The sequence below is a fragment of the Tamandua tetradactyla genome, chromosome 18 (genome assembly GCF_023851605.1).
Source record: "Tamandua tetradactyla isolate mTamTet1 chromosome 18, mTamTet1.pri, whole genome shotgun sequence".
In the NCBI taxonomy this organism is placed as follows: Eukaryota; Metazoa; Chordata; class Mammalia; order Pilosa; family Myrmecophagidae; genus Tamandua; species Tamandua tetradactyla.
In genome coordinates this window covers 554,176-580,446 of record NC_135344.1, presented here as the reverse complement: position 1 = coordinate 580,446, position 26,271 = coordinate 554,176, and the positions used below count along the sequence as shown (strand labels likewise).

The 26,271-nt window shown below is 35.2% G+C and overlaps 1 long non-coding RNA gene across 5 annotated transcripts in view; it reads left to right on the top strand.

Annotated features, from left to right (window-relative positions):
* LOC143662471 (uncharacterized) overlaps positions 1-26,271 on the top strand; it is a 165,275-nt gene that overhangs the window by 43,559 nt on the left and 95,445 nt on the right. Inside the window, exons 4-5 of one of the 5 annotated variants that reach the window (XR_013165335.1) lie at positions 15,211-15,319; positions 16,029-16,117. The exons of the other annotated variants lie outside the window; for them this stretch is intronic. This is a non-coding gene — a long non-coding RNA (uncharacterized LOC143662471). The remainder of the gene's footprint in view (positions 1-15,210; positions 15,320-16,028; positions 16,118-26,271) is intronic. 5 annotated transcript variants of the gene reach the window in all.

The following is a 26,271-nucleotide window of genomic DNA, read 5'->3' as shown; positions in this document are numbered from 1 at the left end:
CTTACTCTGAATTTCTAAACAGTTTTCCCTTACTCAATTTTAAGAGTTTTTAAAACTATTAACCAATATTCTCAGCCAGTTCTTTTAAACCATAAGACATTTAATATATAGTAATTCTTGCTGTATTGAAAAATGTATTTAATTGCTGCTTAAAAATGCCTCTAAATGGTAGATTTTTAAATTTTTGTGTATATGAAAACATCTCTTTTTCTGTTAGAAAGCAAAATTCTTTATCTGGAAATAAGACTCTCTTCTGGGCATAAAAGATAAAAATCAAAGGCCATCAGTGATAATATAAAAGTGGAAACATGCGTACATTCTCACACAGTTACTTAGCAACTTCTTTCAAGTTTTATGGATATTTGACCTCATTAGGTCATTAAAATATACTCTCTCTGATCACCCTATAGTTATAATTTCAAACAATATGGAAAGTGAATATGTTAGCTAGCTGATTCTTTATAGAAAAACCTTGCTAAACCCTGCTTAAAAACAAAAACCATTTTTAACTGTTTAAAATTCTGTCAGCAATTTGGGCTGACCTCAGCTAGAAAGGTTCTTCCATGTTCTGCATGATGTTTTCTAGGCTTAGTAAAGTGCTTAGTCATTAGCTTGGATAGCTAGAGACATTCTTCTTTTGCTCTTTTTATCCTCAAGAAGGCTAATGCAGACTTTCCCTTATAGTGTGAAGATTTGTGAACAGCAAACGTATTAATTTTTTTCTCAATATGGGCATTCATTTTAGAAAATGAATTTATTCTTAACAAAATGTTGCTGCAATAAACTTTGTTGTATAGGCATTTTCAAATGAATTGTTATTGTACATATATCCCTATGCATTCATTCATTTATTTTCATGATAAAACTGTCCAGTAATGACTCCTTAGGGTCTAAGGGTTTTTTATTGTTTTACTTAAATTTTAAATAAAGTATGTTATGTTGGGTTCCAGATGGTTTCAAAGAAAGAATAAGAAATGTCATGATTTAAATTATAGGGCATAAAATATATTCCATCATCTTGGCTAGGCATGGATCTCATCTTACCAGTTTATAGCGAGGGGGAAGATTTATCTTTAAAATTAGGAATTTTAAATAAATAAACAAAATTGGCATAACTCTGAGGACATGTCCATTAAAATGGTAGCATATACTTATTTAGTAATGTAGGAAGAGATTGAAAAACAGATTTCAATTAAAACTATTTAATTGTTTACAATTAAAACTATACATAAATTAAATGCACAAAACAGTAATCTATGTTAGTTAAAGTGTTTCACAATGTTGATGATTTGGGAAGGAAATTTCTCAATGTCTCTATAACATCTTTGTTCTGCAGACTTTATGTCATAGGGTTAAGCATTGGGGTCAAAACAGTATAGAAAACCGCAGTGCAGGATCACCCAGAAGTAAGATTCAAGTCTGAAATGCTAGAGACCCAGGTCTGAGTCCCCTGCACATGCAAAAAGAAAAAAAAAATCTTCTTCTTAATGACTGGGTGGTTCAGTGGTAGAATGCTTGCTTTCCACGTGGGAAACCTGGGTTCAATTCCCAGACCATACATTCCCCCCCCCAAAAAAAAAGAAAAGTAAAATACAAGATGATATAGAAAAGAGAGAGCATCTTGCCTGTTCCTTCAGATTGATCAGATCGTCATTTTAAATAGCAACAGTAACTGATCCATAGAATAAATCTACAACTAAAAAGTGAGAACAGTAGGTGGAAAGGATTTGGTCTTTCCTGTCTTGTATGGCAACTTCAGAATGGTTGAGATCATTGTGCTATAGGAACAAAATATCAACAGAAAGGGAAAAGTAAGTGAAAACTTCCCCACTTACCAAATTTCTTTACTCTCTTTCAAATACTGTCCATCTTTTAATTCTCAAATACTTCCTTGAAACTTTTGTTTAGTTTACACAATGCATTTTATTTTCTGTAAGCCAATTTTATTCATAATCCTCTCTTTGCCAAGGCTATAATCCAAACTTCATCATCACATTACTCCCTGCACCACCTCTGATATTCTTTCCCACATTCGTTTCATGATAAAGTAGTGTGCAATTGTTAATTGTGTTAAAAAACTGGAGAAGAAGTAGAGAAAATGTATTATGGGAATTTATACAGAATTAATTTCTGGCTTGCTCTTTGTGGTTACAAGTTTATATTGAGACCAAAAATATGCATTTTTTGAGTATTACTCAGATGTTCCAATGCATTGTCAGAAGAAGAAATAGTTGTTATTAACTGAGATTCATTTACTAATCCCCAAACTTAAAAATATGTTGCTGCTTCCCATCTTCAATTCTATCTCCCTAATTCAATCTATCTTATTTCAGGAATTACTGCAATAGATTTTTGTTTTATTTTGTAAGTTGACAGAATGCAATATACCATAAATTCAATGGCATTTTAAAATGGAATTTAGTAAGTTACAAGTTTACAGTTCCAAGCCTATGAAATTTTCCCAACTAAGTCATCCATAAAGATACCTTAATTCAAGGAAGGCCAATGTGGCTTGAACAACTTGGTCAGCTAGGACGTCATGTGGCTTGAATCTGCTGTTCTCTTGCTCCTGGGGTCCATTGCTTTCAGCCTCTGTTCCTTGGGGGTCCCTAACTTCACTTCTCCAGGACTGACTTTCATCTCTTGGCTTCCACTGGCTCCCTCCAGGTTCTGACTTAGTTAATATATCATGGTGATGTCTTCTGGGCTCCAAGCACCTGTCTGTATCTGAGTCTCTGTTCTCTGTCAGAATCTGTGCCCACTCTGTTTTGGAGATTCTGTCAGCTCTGTCATTTCTGAGATTTCTCCAAAATGTTTCCCCTTTTAAAGGCTCTAGTAAACTAATCAAGACCTACCTGAATGGACAGTCACATGTCCATCTAATTGCTAATTCACTTCCACATTTGGGTGTGCCACATCTCCTGGAGGTAATCTAATCAAAAGTTTTTAAGCTACAGCTTTGAATTAGAATTAATAGAAAAAGCTGCTTCCACAAGATTGAGCCAGGATTAAAACATGGCTTGCCTGGGATAAATAATAACTTCAAACCAGCACAAGCTCACTCCAACACAAGTGATTCAGCTCAGTAAACAGTGTGAGAATTTAAAAGATGAAAATTCCATCAGTTTATATCCCTGTTGAAAATACTGTCATCAATTCCTATTGTATTTAAACAAAGTTCAAATTCCTTCTCACAGATAAAATAATTCTATATAATTTGGCCTCTGCCTAAGTTTTTAATCTGAATTGCTACAATGTTACCTCTTTTTTCACTATACATTCAGTTCTTCTTTAACTTTGTAAGAAAGCACAACTTAAAGACTTCCACTTTTTTCTTTTGTCTAGAAAACAATGTTCTTCACATGACCAGTATTTCTAATTAGGATTTAGATCAGACATCACTTTCTCTGAGAAATCTTCCCGGTTTAATCACGCAGACTATATTAGTATAATTGAATTGTGTTTTAGTTTGCAAGTTGCCAGAATGCAATATACCAGAAATGGAATGACTTTTAAAAAGGGGAATTTATTAAGTTGCTAGTTTACAGTTCTAAGGCCACGAAAATATCCAAATTAAAGTTAGGTTATAAAAATGTCCAATTCAAAGCATCTTGGGAAAAATATCTTGGTTCAAGAAAGCCAGTGACTTTCAGGGTTTCTCTCTCATCTGGAAAGGCACGTAGTGAGATCTGTGAGCTTTCTCTTCAGGGCCTCCCTTAGGACTCTTTTCATTCTGTTGGCCTGGATGGTTCTGTTGGCTATCATGGCTCTGGTGGCTTTCCAGCTTTCTCCAAATTGGTTCCCTGTTAAAGGGCTCCCGTAATCAACTCAACCTCACCTTGAATGCATAGAGATATGTCTCCATGGAAACCATCTAATCAAAAGTTACCAGCTACAAGTGGGTGGGTCACCTCTCCATGGAAATAGAAAGATCCCACAGAGCACTATTTAATGAGGATTAAAGAACATGGCTTTTTCGGGGTACATATTAGCTTCAAACTGGCAAAAATTGAATTACTGCCATTGTGTGAGTTGTTCCTTAATCATATTCTTATTTTTGTTTTTAAAAAGAGTGTTTATGACCCTATTTTTCATCACAAGCAAAGAAATTGAGACTTAAAACTTTCATATAATTTTTACAAAGAGTCTAGATTTTAACTCTCTGTCATTGCTTCTTCCAAATCCCTAGGTATAATATGGGAAAAATAATTATGTTTCCTAAGACTGTTTTTTATTTTAAAATAGGAGATTCTCTTATCTACCTTACTGGTTCTTCAGGAGAACTAGCTATGACAATGCTAGGAGATCTCAACCATTGTCTGTTGAGTGTATGCCATGCACAGTGCTCTGACTGTATTGTAAATTAAGATTCTTAGCTTATGGCCATGAAAGCATACACTGTCTAATGCCATATGTGGTTTATTATTAATAAATGCATTAATTGTTGAACATATTCTCTTTTATTTTTCAAGCCCAAAATATTTCTTCTCCTCAATTGTTCTTCCTGTAAACACATAAAATACCTGTGACTTATTCTTCTGTATATTTCATCAAGGAATTTTGTTTCAAATTAGTAAGAAAAGGGATTAAGCAGAGCCACATAATGAAATGAATACTGGACTGGGAAATAAATTTTGTTAGGCACAAACTTGTGTATGCCAATTTATACAGCTATGATAAACCACTTTAACTACACATATCCTATCTCTGCTCACTTGTCTTTATTTTAGAAAAAAAGTGCCAAGTCACTTAAGAATGTGAGTACAAGTATGAAGACACTTCAAAGATTGCTGTAAAGAATATATGAACAGCAGATAAATCAGACTGAGAATCCCAACTCAAGTAACTATCAGATTGATGAGCTTCTATGAATCTTCTTCCAACCATTCTAGACCCTACTATAATCTCTGACATATAAAATCTAACTTCACTTTCCACTGATCAGTTCTTGGAACTGCTATTTGACTATTAATATGTTTTTCTATGTTTTACATTATATCTTATGATTTGTTCTATAAAGAATATAGCAGAAGACTATGCCCCTAATATGGTACTCCACATATGATTATGAATTGAATTAAAAGTAGAAGCTGCTATTAGAATTGGTTATATAACAAGAAAAGGGAGTGGGTGATTCAAAGCACAAAGTGAAAGTAAATGTCAACAGGATTTCCATTCTCAGAAAAATGGTTTTATACATAATAGTAACATTTCATTTATTATCAATATGAAAAAATATATCAGATTCATTCTTATATGATATATCATTTTTGTTCTAATTTCCTTGAGACTATTTCTTAAAATAAATATTTCCATTTTAAATAATTTTAGTTGCTAACAATAGGTTAATTTGGTAAAATTTCACATATTTCAAATGCTTGAAGAACATTAAGATTTATTCAGAAGTAAAAAAAAGCACAGGTAATTTATTAGAAACTGCATTTTCAAATCAAAATATAGTCAAGGTTTCAGGTAATTGACCTTATTTATTCAATCTTTTCCCTAAAATTAAAAAAAAGTCTGTATTGAAATAGAATATCAAATACTAATAATATATATTACATTAATCAGTTCTGCTGAAGTTGCTTATTTCTCTCTGCTGAAGGATTTTATTTGTATATTTAAATTAAGATCTATTTCAACTTGGTTTTGAAACAGCAAGTAGCTCTTTATAAAGGAAATAATCATTTCTTTCCTGTGGGTATATCTCTTCTTCCTCATATCAAAATTACTAGCTAAATGTTCCTGTATATGATTTGGTGTTTTTTACAAGTATCTCATAATTCACTAGACCTCTGCAGTCTCTCTATGGAATTTAAATTCATGCACTTTTCATTTCCAAAATACTGTCAAAGTATATATCCTGGAAGAAGACAAAATCTTAATTGCTGATATTACCTGCAGGAAAATGTTTAATCTGCTACCTTTTTACCTTTCATACTTTATCTCTTATGATTCCTCTGAATACGTTTTAGCAAATTCCATCTCATTTTTGGCATGATCTGAATATACTCTGTGTATTTTCTCATTGCTGGTATGTGCTAGTTTGCTTTCTATGGGTACACATTTGGGGTCCTGGGGTAATGAAGACAAAGGCAATTCTCACTTTTGAAAATTATTCATATTGTGATATCTTCTCAGACACCATCACAGTCCCTGAATGAACAAACCCATCTCATAATGAATATTATAAATAAGGACTAAGATAAAATTTCACATAAAAACAAAAATGAAAATTTTCTTTTCTCACAATGCCACATTAAATTATTTAAAATTTCCCAATTTCAGCCTCCATTTATGCAGTTTTTTGGAAAAACTATTCCAATCATGACCCTAAAATTTCTAGCACAATTTGTCTGCCTTAGTTTAGACTAAGCTTAGCTTCCATTTAACTTTTGCCCTTCCCAACAGAGCAATTTTTCACGTTGGAGTCCTACTTATCTTACCCATATTAGAAGAATAATTCTCCAATTTTCATCTTTAGCATTCTCCCTTAGCAATAAGGTGGTTTGTCATATCATTTTTTTGGATATGATATTTATCTCCAAATCTCTGGCATTCACTGGCTTAGAAAAAAGCACACCCAACCCCCCACTTCCCTGCCAGGAAGCCAGAATTGGACACCAATTGACAACATAAGGACTTTGCATTTTCTTACTTCAAATAATGTACTTTTCCTCATATTCCTTTCAGGGCTAATATTTGATAGTGGGTACCAGTTAGGATCCTATGACTACCCTATTGGGCAATACATTATGATTGACAAGAAGACTGTGACTTACCAGCCAACAATGGTTCCTGTGGAATCACATGTTCATTATAGTGTAGGAAAATAATACCTAAGTGCACATATTGCATATAGTGAGAATTTGATGACTATGAATTGGACCTGACACCAGCCTCTAGCCAGAAATGAGAAGGTGAACCACATATTTTCCACTTTCTACATGCATTATTTCATTAATGAGTGAGATTCTGATGGGGCCACTAGGTGAAAATACAAAATGTCTTATTACCAATTAAAGATTTGTTCATGGAGGCAGTTGGGAAGTAAGATATACTATGTAGTGTGTGTACTCTCCAATATTTTTAAACCATATTACTGCTACTCTGAACAAGTTCCTTGGCATTTGGTTACATTTTTCATTGGGATTGGACAAAAATTGCAATCTTGAAATAATTATCATTGATGTGTTTCTCCAAAGCTTCAAGAAAACAGTAAAATTTTGTGGTTTTCCTCAAGTAGGTCATATTTATTGTTTCTAGGTTACTGTAGTATATTGGATATGAAATATAAAAGGAGAAACTAGAAACCAAAGGGTAAGGAGGAAAAAATAAGAGAATAAGCTTGTTTGTTCATAAAGTGGTGTGAATAATCCAGTTGAAGTTGTGAATTTAAGATGTGAGGATAAGGCCAAAGAGTCTTGCCTTTGAGAACCCTCTTAAGTCACCTTGGGGCACTCCACAGACAGCCAAAGTCAGTGAGAACCAGAAAATAATGGGCAGAGCAGTGCTATCTGGAACGTATATTTCAGATGCCTGGAGTTAGTAGGACACAGCCCTGAATATAAGGCTATTGTTGAAGACACTGAATCTCAATAGATACAGTGCAAATAGCAGTTCATTCTACTGACAGGAGATACAACAATCCTTCTAGACAGAGCAGAACTGACCGAAATTAAATACCTGTTTTCAGAGGCAGTTTAAGCAAAATGGAAACCATGGAGGGCAAACTGCCCACCTACCGCCAAAAAGAGGATGAGGCGTGGGATGAAGTAAAAACATGATGTGAAAAACACTCATGAAGGAAAAAAGGAGAAAAGTACTTATCTTGGAAAAAAGCTATTTTTAGGGTACTGTAAATCAATTTTTTTGTTTTAATTTAGAATTGAATTTGTGCAAGCTACAGAGAAATTAAAGGAAACCTAGAGGCATTATTTGGGGGTGAGGAAAGTTGAAAAAGAACTGCTATGTTCAAATTCTTCCATTGGGGATCCCAAAATTTTCATAATTCTTGTTTTATTGAAATTTAAATATATTGTTATGGTCATTATTACTAATAATTGGCCATTAGATGTCAGGAAGAGCACACTATCCGTTCTTAGGATGAAAAATGTTAGGGCGTTCTTCATCAAGAACTTTCTAGACCAGTGGCATAGGTGAGGATACAGAGCTAAAGATTTGCTGTTGATAAGCTGCCACTAGTATATTGGCATGATTTAGAGTAAAACTTTCTCATCAGTTCATTTAAAAGGGTGGCTGGCATTTCTCCATTGATGGGAGGCGATGCTAATCCCAAATTTTCTTATATCAAAAGACTTTCTCTTTTGTTTCCTTCCTCTAATATAAGATATTTTCTGAAAACTACTCAAATTCTACATTTGAATTTGTATATTAGGTATAGTTTCTGCAATAAGATTTTCAAAGGAAAGTTGACATTTATATTCCCTATATAATATCTATGAATCACAAATCAGCTACATCTGTATATATGAGCATGAAGGCATGGCATATAGTGACAACATCCTCAGTGTACATTATTAATCATTGTTTTCTTGAAGGCCACATGTTCTATATAAGTTTCTCCTCAGCTCCCCATATTCTCTTGGAATTTTTTACTTCAATAGATTCCTTGACAATATGGAGCAGAGTGTTTTTTTGTAACAATCTACTGAGAACTATCATAGAACATTTAGAATGGAAGATTAAGAATTGTAAAACTCTTACAATTATTAGTAATTATTAGTAATTAAAACTCTTACAATTATTAGTAAAACTCACTAATAATTTATTAATTGTAAACAGTTTGCGCATTCAAAATTTGAAATTGTTACCTTGGGGTCTGACTGTAATCATCTTTGTTTAATCAGCCTTCATCTTCAAAGAAGTATAAACTTAATATGTGTATTTTGGTAGGGATTTTCAAATTTCAAGGTAAACAGATTGATTTTTATTGACCCAATGAACTGAATTCCATTCAGTCCCTTGTAGGAAAATCAAGCATAGAAGTAGTAATTTAGTTTTCTGAGAAACCACCAAAAAACCTCAAATAACATCATTTCACTTAACCTTGAAAAACACCTAGGGATCTAATTGATATTTCATAAAAGTTCCAAGTACTTAGTTTACTTTCCTGAAACCTATTACCTCCAGATCAGTCCAGGAACACAGAGGGACAGGTTCCTCCAAGAATATCAACTAATTCCTCCCCCCATTCTATGTTGTCGACACCCCTTTTCAACATGAAAAATTAGAATAGGTATATCCCAAAGACCCTAATAGAGTAGGATCAAAGGAGGAAGAGCTGTGACAGAGAAAATAGGATTTAAGAAATGATTATGACTGCTGGATCACTATAATTTTATTTGTTTTAGTTTCCAGTATTTCTTTCCAGCTAAAAGGGAAAATCTGAAAATGTGGAAACCAAACTAAAATTTGTTCGGTAATCAGAACATTGTTAAAATATACTTTGAAAGTTATTGCTTTTTTGAACACACATTTCATAATAAAAAAGTTTTTTGGAAAGTAGGAATTTAAATTATAACTGTTTGCAATTTGTTTAATAAACCAGTTTATTTCAGCATCTTCCTTGGGTATGCTGATTTTATTACTCTAGTTCTAGTTAGTAGTGGAGTCCTCTACCTGTAGAAGCATTACTTTGTAAAATTTAGTTTACCCCTAAAGTAAAAGTTGATTATTGCTAAAATAATTTTAAAATTGCACTAAATCACCCATAAATTCAACTGCCATTTTAATAAAGAGTACTCAACATGGGTATTTTTTTCTCAGGTAGATGAGAAAATTAATTTCCATTTGAATAACAGATGAAAAACTGGCCTATTTTCCAGCTACTACAACTATGGATTAAATTACTTCAAAAGTGAGTTTATAGTAACAATTTCATTATCCTCATGGATGTTATGGGTCAGCAATTGAATCTGTGCATTTCAAGAGTGGATCATCTCTACTACATGATGGAGTCTCAATTAGGAAGATTAAGGCTAAGAATAACTGGACAGCAGGGAGCTGGAAACTTTTGGCACTTTCTTCACTCACAAAGCTGTTATGTTGGTGGTCACCTGTGGACCAGAAAATTAAAAATGCTCCAGATGGAATTCATAATAGCATGGCGACCTCAAGGAGTTGGAAAATTTTATATAGATGCTTATAGCTTCAATGACAAATGTCTCAGCTCACAAAATGAAAGTTGCATTGCCTTTCTGAGTTTGTCAAGCAGAAACACCCTACTTTTCTGAACTGGTCTAGCAGTGTCACTTCTGCTGCATTCTGTTCACAATTGTGTCAACAACCCTCCCATATGCAAGAAGGTAAGAGACAGACCTATTTATCAACAAGAGCAATGTCAAAGTATGACATGTGGGTGAGAAACACTGGTGCAACTATGGAAAACAAATTATGGCACAGCTTGTGTTTTTTGTTGCTGATTTTTATTCAGTTTTATCAGTTTAGTTTGTTTAATTTTTTTTAACTAAGACACATAGCTGAATTCATTTATGTCTAATTCAAGGTCTGAGTCACATTTACTTTGAAGGTAATAAAGTTTAAGCTTCAGTGTAACTCATTTGCACAAGCCCATTCACATAATTATATACAAATATAGACAAGCCAGAGCATTAGAGAATGCTGTCTTTTTAACTGTCACTTTCCCTATTCTTACATCCCCTTTGTAATGTGTTTTAGTGATTATGGGAATTTTAAGGACCTGGCCAAAAATTAGTTGAGGTATGTTTAGTTTGGGGATCATGTGGTTTGTAGTCATATCAGAATAGAGTTATCCTTTGCTAGCATTGCATACTGGTAAGTGGCATACTAGTTAACAGGATTAAAAGTGCCTGACTCTAATGCTAATAAATTTGAAATTATACAACTGTTGCAGGGAATCAGGCTTTTGTTTCCTTGATTTGAAGAAAGGATAAAATGTCCTCAGACATTTACAAGAGTGGCTACCTATTGTGAATCAACAGACTCTTATTGTTCTGTAAAACTTTACCTGTTCTGATATTTGTAAGATGATAGACAGTTGGATAGAAATATAGATAGATCAATCAATTGATCAATAGATAGATAGATAGATAGACAGACACAAATATATTTCATACATAAATATGTATGCAATTAGTTGTGACATCCCCTCTTTCATATTTCATACCTATTTTTTTGTCAAGTGTATTCTTTTTCCCAAAGGTAGCCTAAGCTATAGTATTAGCTTCATTTCCCAAGATACCTGGATCCATTCCTGACTGCCATTTATCCCTTAAAAGTGAAAAAGCCATAATTTTTTCAGTTCAGGTCTATAATTCAAATATTTTTGCTAACTCAATGTCTTCTCACACATAAGGTGATTTTATTATGCAGTTGATGTTCCCTTGGACCCCTGTTTAAATTCCTAGTTACATGCCACTTCTTATTTCTAACTCTTTTACTATAGACTGAATCCTCTTCTGGTGAGTTCTAAGCCACCTGAGATAGGAAATATCTTTTGATGGCTTGGAAACACAATGCTTATCATATAACAGGCATTCAGTAAATGTGTGAACAAATAGAACTGAAAACCATATTTCACTAAGCACTTAGAATCTCAAGTCCTATAGAGTAATGAAAGAAATATTTTTCTATATTGGGTTTGAAACCTCCATGCTCACACAAATCTCATCCTACAGGAATTGTCTGGATGTATGTGTTTTAATTTGTGGGCAACTCAAACAAATACCATAAAATAGGTTAACTTTAACAATGTGAATGTACTCACACATGCTTTGAGTCTGGGAAAAGTCCAAATCAAGGCATCATCATGGCTATGTTTTCTCTGCAAGGACTGTGGTATTCTGGGGCTGGCTGAGAGCCATCATTGGTCCTTAGTTCCTCTGTCATATGACACCTATTGTGGTCTCTCCTGGCCTCTCCATTCTCTTCTGGCTTCCTTTGAATTTCAGCTGCTGTCTATTCTTTTTGGTTTTCTCTGTGCAAGCTATCTGACAAAAAAGCACCAAAATAAAATTTCAAACGCGACATCTCAATAGTGACATGGAGAGAAATTTTAAGTTGAGATATTTCCAAAAAAAAATTATCCAGGGACACTAACATTGAGAAAAGAGGAGACTCCAGGTATAAACCAAAAGTTGTATCCAAAATTCTTGGGAGAAATTCACAGTTCAGAGGACTGTGGAATTGGTGACTCAGGATTGTGGCTTACACATATTTCTGCATTAAGTGAAATGGAAACTTACACTAAAATTGATATCAATGAATTCAAGGATAAATTTGGAAAGAAGAAGCCAAAATAATATTGAAACTATAGAAAAGGGGTATCAGTTAGGGCAAAGGGGAAGTGAATTGGTGGGGAATAGGTCATGGGTGAACCTTCCTCTGGGCATCCCCGCCCCCAGCAAATGAACCTCTGTGACTGGGCTAAGCCCCATGATGTCAGACTGGAACTCTGGGCTGGAGTGTGCTTCCTCAATGCCTAGTTACCTAAGGCAGCACTTCATTGTGGATACTGAAAAATTTTCTATATAATTTGAGCAACCACAGTGACCCATAGTATAGAGGTCTGGGTTCTGTCTATCTCTGCTTGTCTGTAGTGGGGCTTTACCTTCTCTTGACCCACTATAGGCAGGAAATACTACTATTCCAAATAGTTGAGCAACATCTGGACTTCAGTGAAGTAAGTACCCTGGGACCAGTCAGTAGGAGACATTTGCTGCTTTCCCCTGTACCTCTTCCTACTTTTTAAAATCCATTATGTTGGCCCAGAGGGACAGCTATGTACAAAACACTCAGAAAGACAAATCTAAAATCTCAGGAACAGGTCATGGAAGAGATACTGTTGATTAGGCTATTGATTTAATCCAAACCTCACAGCCATCCATGTGGTGTGGCATATGGTTGTGTAATAAGTTCCCAAGCACATTTTTTTCTGTCTATAGATTTTAAAATTTATGAAATTCATGATATCTATAGAGAGTCACTCAACCCTTGTTCTATATCCTTATCCCACATCAGGTATCTCCGGGCCAAGACTTTTCTGTTTATTAGGCTATTATGGAGGGCAAATCTGAGTCTCAGCAAGGATTGATGAGATGATATTCTAAAAGCTCTGATGTCAGATCACAGACAGCATCCAATTTTAGGGCACATGGTTTCCTGGAGGACTGAGATTCTTGGTCCTGTTCAGACAAAGACTCCTAACCACCAACATAATTCCTGAAAAAAATGAATCATCTGACCCAGAAAAAAAGCAATCTTTATGTTACTCAAGGTTTAAATAATACTAGAAATCATTAACTCCTTTATAAGTGTTTAACAGGCAATATTGAAGTACACATTATTCAGATATGATGTTCTGGGTATTTCCTTGAAAAGAAACATTTAGATTATATCCATGAACCTCTTATCTGTTGGTTTTTCAACATTAGTGCAGAGGCAAGAAAGTGGAGAAAGAGGGTGAGTTTATAGGTAAGGCATTTCTTTCCCAACACACCTGCACCAACATCTCACACTCCCTGACAGCCTATGTCAACAGTGCAGTCTAAGGATATCAAGTGTTAGAGCAAGTCCTCTCTGACAGCAAGGGCTCCAGAGGGTAGGATCACAGATAAAACACCCATTATTGTGTTGTTATTTTGAAAAGGGAAATTTTGAAGATGAAATTAAGTTACTGACCAACTAACATGTGCCACTCAGAATGGTGATTGTGGCACAGGGAATCTAATTTGAGAACCATTTGAAAGAAGAGAACTTACTGCAACTGGTGGTAGAAAAGGAAGTCAGAGAGATTATTAAGTATAAGGATGTAACATGCCATTGTGCCTTGAGGATGCATGGGTGTCTGTGTAAGGAAGAATACAGGAAAATACAGGGAACTAGAAAATGAGATCACCTGGGGAGGCATGCAACTGGAATCTGCAGCATTAATGAGCTTGGATGTAGATTGAAAGTCTTGAAGAAATCAAGAAAATAAACACACACTTAGACATAATTTAATAGCCCTGATTTTAGAAATTCTCTGAAGAAGATTGTCTCTTTAAATCACCAGCTGCGATCTTTATCATTCCCTAGTACATTATTTATTCAAATTGTCACTTTCTATCTGCTGCTCTGTTTGGTGGTCTATGTTTAGTATAACCCAGCATTTTGGGCTTTGGCGATGGAAGGATAGATCCTTAGCTCTTATTGAGTGCCTGCTTTGAATTTTCAATGTAACAAGGGAATGGAGGAAGGAGTTGGTGTTATGGTTAACCCAACCATTTCTGGGTTTCTGCATCAGTCCTGCTCAGAGATCTAAAGAGGTAGTTTTATTCATGACATATATTTAGAAGAAATATTACAAAAATACATTAAGACTTTCAGAGGCTTTTCATACTAACAAACTGTCAGTATAAACTGGACATTATCCACCTCTTCCTCATTGAACATTATATAGATCTCTATAGGGTGAACAGGCATAAGTAGTGTTATTAGAATACAGAAGAAAAATACTTCACTCAGATTTCAGAATTTGTGAGATTCAAGAAGCTTCATATTTCACAAAATTTTGAAGACAAATTTATGGGTGGTGGGACACTGCACTCATAGTCACTAATAAAACTGATTCCATGGTGAGAATAGCTGCCAGTTTCCCAAGAATGCTTTCCTCTCCTGAGGGAGGTTTGGAGACCTTCACTGCTTCAAAGGCAACAGCCAGGCTTAATGGAATTCCATAGAGGTTGGGGAGGCTTCCCTCTCCATCTCACATACTTGATAACAGGAGGAAATGAGAACTCTCAGCTCTGCTCAGTGTTGGCTACTGGGGTAAATCCTTACCCACCCAGCTCAACTGAAGTGTGACTTTTGCTCAGCAACCTGTTATACTCTTTCTCTTCTATCCTTGGAGGGGGCCATATAATTTGGTGTTAATGATACAGGTATGTGACTAAGTGTAGCTACCTTGTTTATTTGGCTATTGTTTTTCAATAGGCCTGGGTTTGAGATGTGCATGGAGTGGGTGAGTGTTGTGTATGCAGTATTCCTTACCCCTTTTCTTTTTCCAACAAGAGGAGCCCAAAGAGAAGGGATAGCAGAAAAGGGGAATAAGCGAAACTGAGAAAGGAAGGAGCACATTATATTTTAGCTGTAAAAAAGATATCTAAATCTATCACAAGTATTCAGTTTTCTTTATAGACTGTAACTGGGAACTTACTTCCAATCTAGATACATAATATCAGATAACTGGATGGGGCCACATCTCCTGGCCTAACCCTACTAAGAAGTGGGTCAGAAAATGGAGGAAGTTTCCAGTACCACCTGGACACAATGCTGGGTGAGCATTACATGGATGTGTCCTTGCCAGTTATTTCTTTTTGGATCCTGGGATGAATGTTGTGGGGTCTAGAAAAAAGATGCATGCTATATATGTATCTGCCATGTCTGCAGTTTGTCTTTTAACTCCACAAAAATGTCCCCCTACCTAGTGAGTAGATTGATGAAGAAAGCTACCTCTCCATGCAGTCTACAGAGTGGCTCAGTTGGTGATATTATTGTTGGCCAGAAAGTTCAGTCTGCTATCACTGGGAAAAATAATACTGTGTGACCACACAGACTCCTTAAGAAAAATTAAGCAGAAATTTTAAGAAAAGGAATTCATTACATTGAGTGGAAATAAGAAAGTAAATGAGGGAGGGAATAATAACCAGCTAATGAGAAGGAAGACAGTTACACAAATAAACACTGATCTCTCTCTCTCTCTCCAGACACACACACATAGCTCAAAGCTCACCTCCTTGTGACCTTTACTCTGAAGCACTTTGTGGTCAGCTCTGTGGAATTTGCATGGTCTTTGTCTTTAAACTCAAGGAAAATGTGTGCTAGCAATAGCACCACTATTTCAGGGCAAGGGGAATTTCTTGCATTCCTTCTCTTCCCACTTGATGACAATAAGTAAGCTATTTTTGTCATTATCCTATTGCACCTAATGTGATTGACTTGCTGAATTTTGATCTTTCTTTTATTTTTTCTTTTTGTATGGGCAGGCAACAGGAAGTGAACCCAGGTCTCTGGCATGGCAGACAAGAACACCGCCAGTGAGCCACCATGACCTACTCGGATCTTTCAATATTAGGTGCAACCCTTTAAGCCTCTTCAGGTTCAAGCTCAGTGAATTAACCACAGCTGTACCCCATAACTTGCCTAAAGAGGACAGTGCTTAGCTGGTCTGAAATTTCAGCAGAACAGAGAATGCAACCAACTTCTGAAATCTCTAGACTAAATAGAGCCCAGCATCTTCAAAAGGCTTGGTTACCACTTTTCACTATTCAACTGGGGCTCTAAAGCCTTGGGAACCACCCCTTTTGGGGTCACCAAATTCTTACCAGACAAAGGTTGTGGATTATTTTGCTCAATGCACTCAATGACCAATTCCTGAGACACAAAGGTTTCAAAGAGGAAAAGTATATTGCTAGGTATGAAGAAGGAGATCAGATGGCCTTTCAGCCTAAAATGTGTCTCCCCAAACTGGAGTAATGCTGATAGTTCTATAACATTAAACATGGGCAGGCTTTAGGAACCTGAGCATAATGTTCTCAGATGATGTAATTAGAGGTAGTTTAATTATTGAGCATGTGCAAACTGATTGCATGCTTAGGCACAGAATGAATCTAACAAAATGGCAGACTTAATATGATGATGGGCATGATACTTATATGCCCATCATTATAATGAGTTATAGTTGCTTATGTATAGGTTAAAGTTTACACTATCAGACAATGTCAGGTGAGGCCATTTTCATTAGAAATAGCTTCAGTTATAAATTGTGAGAGAATAAGTTTCTGCTGTTTTAACTCATTTAGTGTGTTGTAATTTGTTACAGCAGCCCTAGGAAACTGATAAACTCAATTAACCAGCAATTATCCAAATGAACAATGCAAGATGTTACAAATTTATGCATATGTAAAATATTTTTAAATTGACATATTAGCTCAATGAATTTCAAATTAAAGAATAAAACAAGTTGAGACCTGGTTTCAGATTCCACACTGCAAATAATCTTTAAGAAATTATCACTTTCCAAGTTTCAGTCTATTATCCAAATATAATACTATAATTGTCTATATATTATAATAAAGTATTCCTTCTTTTCTCCATGACATACCTATATGAGGCTGGATTTTCTCCATATGCATCAAGGAAAATAAAAATATCAGAAGAGTTTGAATGTAGTAACAAATTAATTCCCTCTGTATCCTATTAAGCATACATTAAAATTTTTTGCAAAGCCTCACTATTTTTGTTCTTGAAAATACTAGTTTTAATAATAAAATACAATACTTATGTTAACATATAACAGACATTGTTATTCTCAGTATGTTAACAGTTAAATATTTCTCAGTTTTATTTATATTATGATAATCATAAATAGATAATGCCAACAGAAAGGAAAGTGATTTGAGGCTTCTCAATAATTTTTCAAGCTCTGAAAATTGTCTGAGACATAATACTGAATACTTTTTCTATTCAATATTGTACTGGGAGCCCTAAACATTACACTAAGGCAGTAAACAAAGAAAGAAAGAAACAGAAAACAAAAGAAAAAGTGACTGGAAAAAAGTGGTAAAATTGTCTATTCACATGCAAGATGAATGTTTGCATCAGGGATTCTCATCTAAGCATTGCAATCAGTCCAGAAAATTTTTGCTATATCGAATTGCCCTGTGCATTGTAAAACGTCTAGTGGTATCTTTATTCCTTGGAATTAGATGGCAGAAACTTTCATAGTGGTGGCAAATGTCTCCATACATTGCCAAATGTCTCCTGGGGGTCAAAATAACCCCCAGTTGAGATCCACTGGTCTGTACAGGAAAATCATCAGCAGTCTAACATAAGAACACTGGGGAAAATATGTGCATTGGTTGCAGGATAGAAGTTCAATACATAAAAAACAATTACATTTCTGTATATTTGCAACAAGGTTTTGAAAGGTGAAATTTAAAAAATGCATTTATATAAGAACATAAAATAGTAGGAATAATTTAGCAAAAATACATTTAATACTTATGCATTAAAATTATTATAAATTGCTGATGAAAATAAAAAACATCTAAATAAATGGAGACATATTATGTTCATGAATCAAATCAACCAATGCTTTCAAAATCATAAGAATTTATATTCTCAAACAAAAACTCAATGAAATTATCAGCATGAGCCCTGTGATAATTGACAAAATATTTCCAAATGTATTTAAAAATTAAAATGGCCTAACATGCTCAACAATTTTTTTAAAAAATAAGTAACTTGAAGAAGCTAACAAAATCTCTTTTTCAGAATTGATTTAAACTTTTAGGAATCAACATGAAGCCAAAACATAAGTTTAGTCATTTAAATCAAAGATATAGTACACGGTCTAGAAATAGGTCCAAAAGCAATGAATTGACTTTCATTTCTAATAAATTCCCTATGGATTAAAGGATCAACTTTTCAATAAATAAGGAATAACTGAATATATATGTGTATATGTTTACATATATGTATGATATATTTTCAATCTTTCTTATTTCCCACCACTCACATAAAAACTAAAACTACAAAATTTTAGAAGACAATTAAGAGAAATGTTTGTCTACCTTAGGATAGGTGACTTGTCTTTTAAATGGACAAAAATTAGCAACTATAAAAGAAAAAAATAAATTCTACCTTTTCCAAAAAAGTATTTTCATTTGATTATTAAAAAGTTTCAGCTATAGGACTTCCTGGAAGATGGCGGCTTAGTAAGACGCGCGGATCTTAGTTTCTTCTCCAGGACACCTACTAGGGGAGTAGAAACGATACAGAAAGCGCCCAAAGCCACAACAGAGATAAAAAAGACAGCATAACCCATCCTGGAACGGCTGGCTGGCTGAGAGAAGCAGCTCGGGTGAGATCGCCGAGGCGCTCGGGTGAGATCGCCGAGGCGCGCGGGCCTTACCGGGCGGGGTGGCAAGCGGCCGGAGTTACTCCCTTCCCCCTTCCCGGGCCGGCTGGGAGAATTGGAGAGGTGGTCCCCTGAAACAAAGACGGCTGGCGCCCACACCACGCGCGGCCCCCGGACCAACTGAGAGAATTGGATCGGAAACCCCCAGGCCGCGGAGAACAGTGACGGGTGGGGGAGGCCCCTTCCAAACCCGTGACTCCCGGGGAACGTGCACTCTCTCGGGCGGGCCGCTGCCGCTGGCGCCCTCCCGCCACGCTTGTTGCCCAGGGCCGACTAGGAAATTTGGACGGGCTCTTTCCCTGGCTGCGGCGACCAGCAACCCTCCCTGCATTCGGACACCCTCCCTGCGTTCAGACCCCGGGCCGGCTCAAGCCGCTTCGGCTAGCGAACCCCCAGGACGGCGAGAGTTTTCCAAAGTTTAAGGTCCCACAGCACCTTTTACTGGTGGGACCCGCAGACAAACGTGTGCCACGAGCGCCACCTACTAGGCAGGATAAGAAAAACAGAACCCAGAGATTTCACAGAAAAATATTACAACCTTGCTGGGTCCAACACCAAGAGAAATCTGAATAAATGCCCAGACGCCAGCAGCAGAAGATAACTGTCCACGCTCAAAAGATTGAGAATATGGCTCAGTCAAAGGAACAAACCAATAGCTCAAATGAGACACAAGAGCTGAGACAACTAATGCTGAATATACGAACAGAAATGGAAAACCTCTTCAAAAATGAAATCGATAAATTGAGGGAGGACATGAAGAGGACATGGGCTGAACATAAAGAAGAAATAGAAAAACTGAAAAAACAAATCGCAGAACTTATGGAAGTGAAGGATAAAGTAGCAAACATAGAAAAAATAATGGATAGCTACAATGATAGATTTAAAGAGACAGAAGATAGAATTAGTGATTTGGAGGATGGAACATCTGAATTCCAAAAAGAAACAGAAACTATAGGGAAAAGAATGGAAAAATTTGAACAGGGTATCAGGGAACTCAAGGACAATATGAACCGCACAAATATACGTGTTGTGGGTGTCCCAGAAGGAGAAGAGAAGGGAAAAGGAGGAGAAAAACTAATGGAAGAAATTATCACTGAAAATTTCCCAACTCTTATGAAAGACCTAAAATTACAGATCCAAGAAGTGCAGCGCACCCCAAAGAGATTAGACCCAAATAGGCATTCTCCAAGACACTTACTAGTTAGAATGTCAGAGGTCAAAGAGAAAGAGAAGATCTTGAAAGCAGCAAGAGAAAAACAATCCATTACATACAAGGGAAACCCAATAAGACTTTGTGTAGATTTCTCAGCAGAAACCATGGAAGCTAGAAGACAGTGGGATGATATATTTAAAATACTAAAAGAGAAAAACTGCCAACCAAGACTCCTATATCCAGCAAAATTATCCTTCAAAAATGAGGGAGAAATTAAAACATTCTCAGACAAAAAGTCACTGAAAGAATTTGTGACCAAGAGACCAGCTCTGCAAGAAATACTAAAGGGAGCACTAGAGTCAGATACAAAAAGACAGAAGAGAGAGATATGGAAAAGAGTGTAGAAAGAAGGAAAATCAGATATGATATATATAATACAAAAGGCAAAATGTTAGAGGAAAATATTATCCAAACAGTAATAACACTAAATGTCAATGGACTGAATTCCCCAATCAAAAGACATAGATTGGCAGAATGGATTAAAAAACAGGATCCTTCTATATGCTGTCTACAGGAAACACATCTTAGACCCAAAGATAAACATAGGTTGAAAGTGAAAGGTTGGGAAAAGATATTTCATGCAAATAACAACCAGAAAAGAGCAGGAGTGGCTATACTAATATCCAACAAATTAGACTTCAAATGTAAAGCAGTTAAAAGAGACAAAGAAGGACACTATATACTAATAAAAGGAACAATTAAACAAGAAGACATAACAATCATAAATATTTACGCACCGAATCAGAATGCCCCAAAATACGTGAGGAATATACTGCAAACACTGAAAAGGGAAATAGACTCATATACCATAATAGTTGGAGACTTCAACTCACCACTCTCATCAAGGGACAGAACATCTAGACAGAGGATCAACAAAGAAATAGAGAATCTGAATATTACTATAAATGAACTAGACTTAATAGACATTTATAGGACATTACATCCCACAACAGCAGGATACACCTTTTTCTCAAGTGCTCATGGATCATTCTCAAAGATAGACCATATGCTGGGTCACAAAGCAAGTCTCAACAAATTTAAAAAGATTGAAATCTTACACAACACTTTCTCGGACCATAAAGGAATGATGTTGGAAATCAATAATAGGCAGAGTGCCAGAAAATTCACAAATACGTGGAGGCTCAACAACACACTCCTAAACAACGACTGGGTCAAAGAAGAAATTGCAAGAGAAATTAGCAAATACCTCGAGGCGAATGAAAATGAAAACACAACATATCAAAACTTATGGGACGCAGCAAAGGCAGTGCTAAGAGGGAAATTTATTGCTCTAAATGCCTATATCAGAAAAGAAGAAAAGGCAAAAATTCAGGAATTAACTATCCATTTGGAAGAACTGGAGAAAGAACAGCAAGCTAACCCCAAAGCAAGCAAAAGGAAAGAAATAACAAAGATTAGAGCAGAAATAAATGAAATTGAAAACATGAAAACAATAGAGAAAATCAATAAGGCCAGAAGTTGGTTCTATGAGAAAATCAATAAGATTGATGGGCCCTTAGCAAGATTGACTAAAAGAAGAAGAGAGAGGATGCAAATAAATAAGATCAGAAATGGAAGAGGAGACATAACTACTGACCTCACAGAAATAAAGGAGGTAATAACAGGATACTATGAACAACTTTATGCTAATAAATACAACAATTTAGAGGAAATGGACGGGTTCCTGGAAAGACATGAACAACCAACTTTGACTCAAGAAGACATAGATGACCTCAACAAACCAATCACAAGTAAAGAAATTGAATTAGTCATTCAAAAGCTTCCTAAAAAGAAAAGTCCAGGACCAGATGTCTTCACATGTGAATTCTACCAAACGTTCTAGAAAGAATTAGTACCAATTCTCTTCAAACTCTTCAAAAAAATCGAAGTGGAGGGAAAACTACCTAATTCATTCTATGAAGCCAACATCACCCTCATACCAAAACCAGGCAAAGATATTACAAAAAAAGAAAACTACAGACCAATCTCTCTAATGAATACAGATGCAAAAATCCTCAATAAAATTCTAGCAAATCGTATCCAACAACACATTAAAAGAATTATACATCATGACCAAGTAGGATTCATCCCAGGTATGCAAGGATGGTTCAACATAAGAAAATCAATTAATGTAATACACCATATCAACAAATCAAAGCAGAAAAATCACATGATCATCTCAATTGATGCAGAGAAGGCATTCGACAAGATTCAACATCCTTTCCTGTTGAAAACACTTCAAAGGATAGGAATACAAGGGAACTTCCTTAAAATGATAGAGGGAATATATGAAAAACCCACAGCTAATATCATCCTCAATGGGGAAAAATTGAAAACTTTCCCCCTAAGATCAGGAACAAGACAAGGATGTCCACTATCACCACTATTATTCAACATTGTGTTGGAGGTTCTAGCCAGAGCAATTAGACAAGAAAAAGAAATACAAGGCATCAAAATTGGAAAGGAAGAAGTAAAACTATCACTGTTTGCAGACGATATGATACTATACGTCGAAAACCCAGAAAAATCCACAACAAAACTACTAGAGCTAATAAATGAGTACAGCAAAGTAGCAGGTTACAAGATCAACATTCAAAAATCTGTAGCATTTCTATACACTAGTAATGAACAAGCTGAGGGGGAAATCAAGAAACGAATCCCATTTACAATTGCAACTAAAAGAATAAAATACCTAGGAATAAATTTAACTAAAGAGACAAAAAACCTATATAAAGAAAACTACAAAAAACTGCTAAAAGAAATCACAGAAGACCTAAATAGATGGAAGGGCATACCGTGTTCATGGATTGGAAGACTAAATATAGTTAAGATGTCAATCCTACCTAAATTGATTTACAGATTCAATGCAATACCAATCAAAATCCCAACAACTTATTTTTCAGAAATAGAAAACACAATAAGCAAATTTATCTGGAAGGGCAGGGTGCCCCGAATTGCTAAAAACATCTTGAGGAAAAAAAACGAAGCTGGAGGTCTCGCGCTGCCTGACTTTAAGGCATATTATGAAGCCACAGTGGTCAAAACAGCATGGTATTGGCATAAAGATAGATATATCGACCAATGGAATCGAATAGAGTGCTCAGATATAGACCCTCTCATCTATGGACATTTGATCTTTGATAAGGCAGTCAAGCCAACTCACCTGGGACAGAGCAGTCTCTTCAATAAATGGTGCCTAGAGAACTGGATATCCATATGCAAAAGAATGAAAGAAGACCCATCTCTCACACCCTATACAAAAGTTAACTCAAAATGGATCAAAGATCTAAACATTAGGTCTAAGACCATAAAACAGTTAGAGGAAAATGTTGGGAGATATCTTATGGATCTTACAACTGGAGGCGGTTTTATGGACCTTAAACCTAAAGCAAGAGCACTGAAGAAGGAAATAAATAAATGGGAACTCCTCAAAATTAAACACTTTTGTGCATCAAAGAACTTCATCAAGAAAGTAGAAAGACAGCCTTCACAATGGGAGACAATATTTGGAAATGATATATCAGATAAAGGTCTAGTATCCAGAATTTATAAAGAGATTGTTCATCTCAACAACAAAAAGACAGCCAACCCAATTACAAAATGGGAAAAAGACTTGAACAGACACCTCTCAGAAGAGGAAATACGGATGGCCAAGAGGCACATGAAGAGATGCTCAATGTCCCTGGCCATTAGAGAAATGCAAATCAAAACCACAATGAGATATCATCTCACACCCACCAGAATGGCCATTATCAACAAAACAGAAAATGACAAGTGCTGGAGAGGATGTGGAGAAAGAGGCACACTTATCCACTGTTGGTGGGAATGTCAAAGGGTGCAACCACTGTGGAAGGCAGTTTGGCGGTTCCTCAAAAAGCTGAATATAGAATTGCCATACGACCCAGCAATACCATTGCTAGGTATCTACTCAAAGGACTTAAGGGCAAAGACACAAACGGACATTTGCACACCAATGTTTATAGCAGCATTATTTACAATTGCAAAGAGATGGAAACAGCCAAAATCTCCATCAACAGAAGAGTGGCTAAACAAACTGTGGTATATACATACGATGGAATATTATGCAGCTTTAAGACAAGATAAACTTATGAACCATGTAATAACATGGATGGACCTAGAGAATATTATGCTGAGTGAATCCAGCCAAAAACTAAAGGACAAATACTGTATGGTCCCACTGATGTGAACGGACATTCGAGAATAAACTTGAAATATGTCATTGGTAACAGAGTTCAGCACGAGTTAGAAACAGGGTAAGACAATGGGTAATTGAAGCTGAAGGGATACAGACTGTGCAACAGGACTAGATACAAAAACTCAAAAATGGACAGCACAATAATACCTAATTGTAAAGTAATCATGTTAAAACACTGAATGAAGCTGCATCTGAGCTATAGGTTTTTGTTTTGTTTTGTTTTGTTTTGTTTTGATTTTACTATTATTACTTTTATTTTTTTCTCTATATTAACATTCTATATCTTTTTCGGTTATGTTGCTAGTTCTTCTAAACCAATGCAAATGTACTAAGAAATGATGATCATGCATCTATGTGATGATGTTAAGAATTAATGATTGCATGTGTAGAATGGTATGATCTCTAAATGTTGGGTTAATTTCTTTTTTTCCGTTAATTAAAAAAAAAAAAGAGAAGGGATAATTGGAGATGAAGGGATACAGACTGTACAACGGGACTGGATATAAAAACTCAGAAATGGACAGCACAATACTACCCAATTGTAATGCAATTATGTTAAAACACTGAATGAAGCTGCATGTGAGGTATAGGTTTTTTGTTTTTGTTTTTTTTGTTTTTTTTCTTTCTATTATTGTTTTAATTCTTATTCTGTTGTCTTTTTATTTCTTTTTCTAAATCGATGCAAATGTACTAAGAAATGATGAATATGCAACTATGTGATGTTATTAAGAATTACTGATTGTACATGTAGATTGGAATGATTTCTAATTGTTTTGTTAATTCTTTTTTTAATTAATAAAAAAAAAGTTTCAGCTATAGACTGAAAGAATATTTTGTAATCCTTATAAAAGGGCATATATGTAGAACCAATGGAAACTTCGACAATTAAATAAAAAAAGTAATCTTTTTTAAAATGAGAAAGACTTCAATGGAGATTTCACATAATCAAATGTACAGTAGTTAATTAAAACATGAAAAATGTGCTCAACATCAGTAATTTTCCAGAGAAATAAAAAGTAAAATCATGAGTCAGTGGTTCACACTCACCAGAATGGCTAATACAGAAAATAACGTAAAACTGAAAATGTCGAGTGATGGAATGCCAAGATTTGGAATTTCTACGGTGCTAATGGTAATGTGAACTGATAAAATCCATTTGGAAAACAGCTTGGCAATTTAAATAGAAATCTATAATTGTCATATTATTCAGCAATTCCACTTCTAAATGTTTCCAAGGAGAAATAAAAATATTTGTCTTCAATTATTTGTTTGTGTATCTTAGCATCTTAGTTCTTATGTACTGAAACTAACCAAATATTCATTATTAGGTGAATAAACAAATTTTGCATTTTCATGTAATGGAATATTAATGGGCACTAAAATCTAGAGAATTACTCACATGCAACATCGATGTTTTTCAAAAACAGTATGAGTGAAAAATGACAAATGCAGAATTTTATGCATTATGCAATTCCATTTATATCGTGGTTTAGTACAGACTAAATTAATCTATATGATAAAATTCAGGTCTTTCTTTACCCAGAGCCATGGAGTGAGGATTGATTGCAAAGATGTATGAAGATGTTTCTGGAGTGACAGAGATATACACAATCTTAACTGGGGTGATACTTGTATTAATTATATATACATAATAAATATGCAAATATATAGCTGCAAGTGACATGTCATGCATATGTCAATATTCATTGAACTGTACCTTTAAAATTTGTGCATTTAGTAGTTTATATGTTCTACCTCACTAAAGTTACTTTTTAATTTTAGCATGTTCACTTTAATTCATCTCTTAAAACTGGAGTGAGCATACAGAAATAATTTTTACCTTTAAGGTTTCTTACATATATTAAAACATTGTCTTAA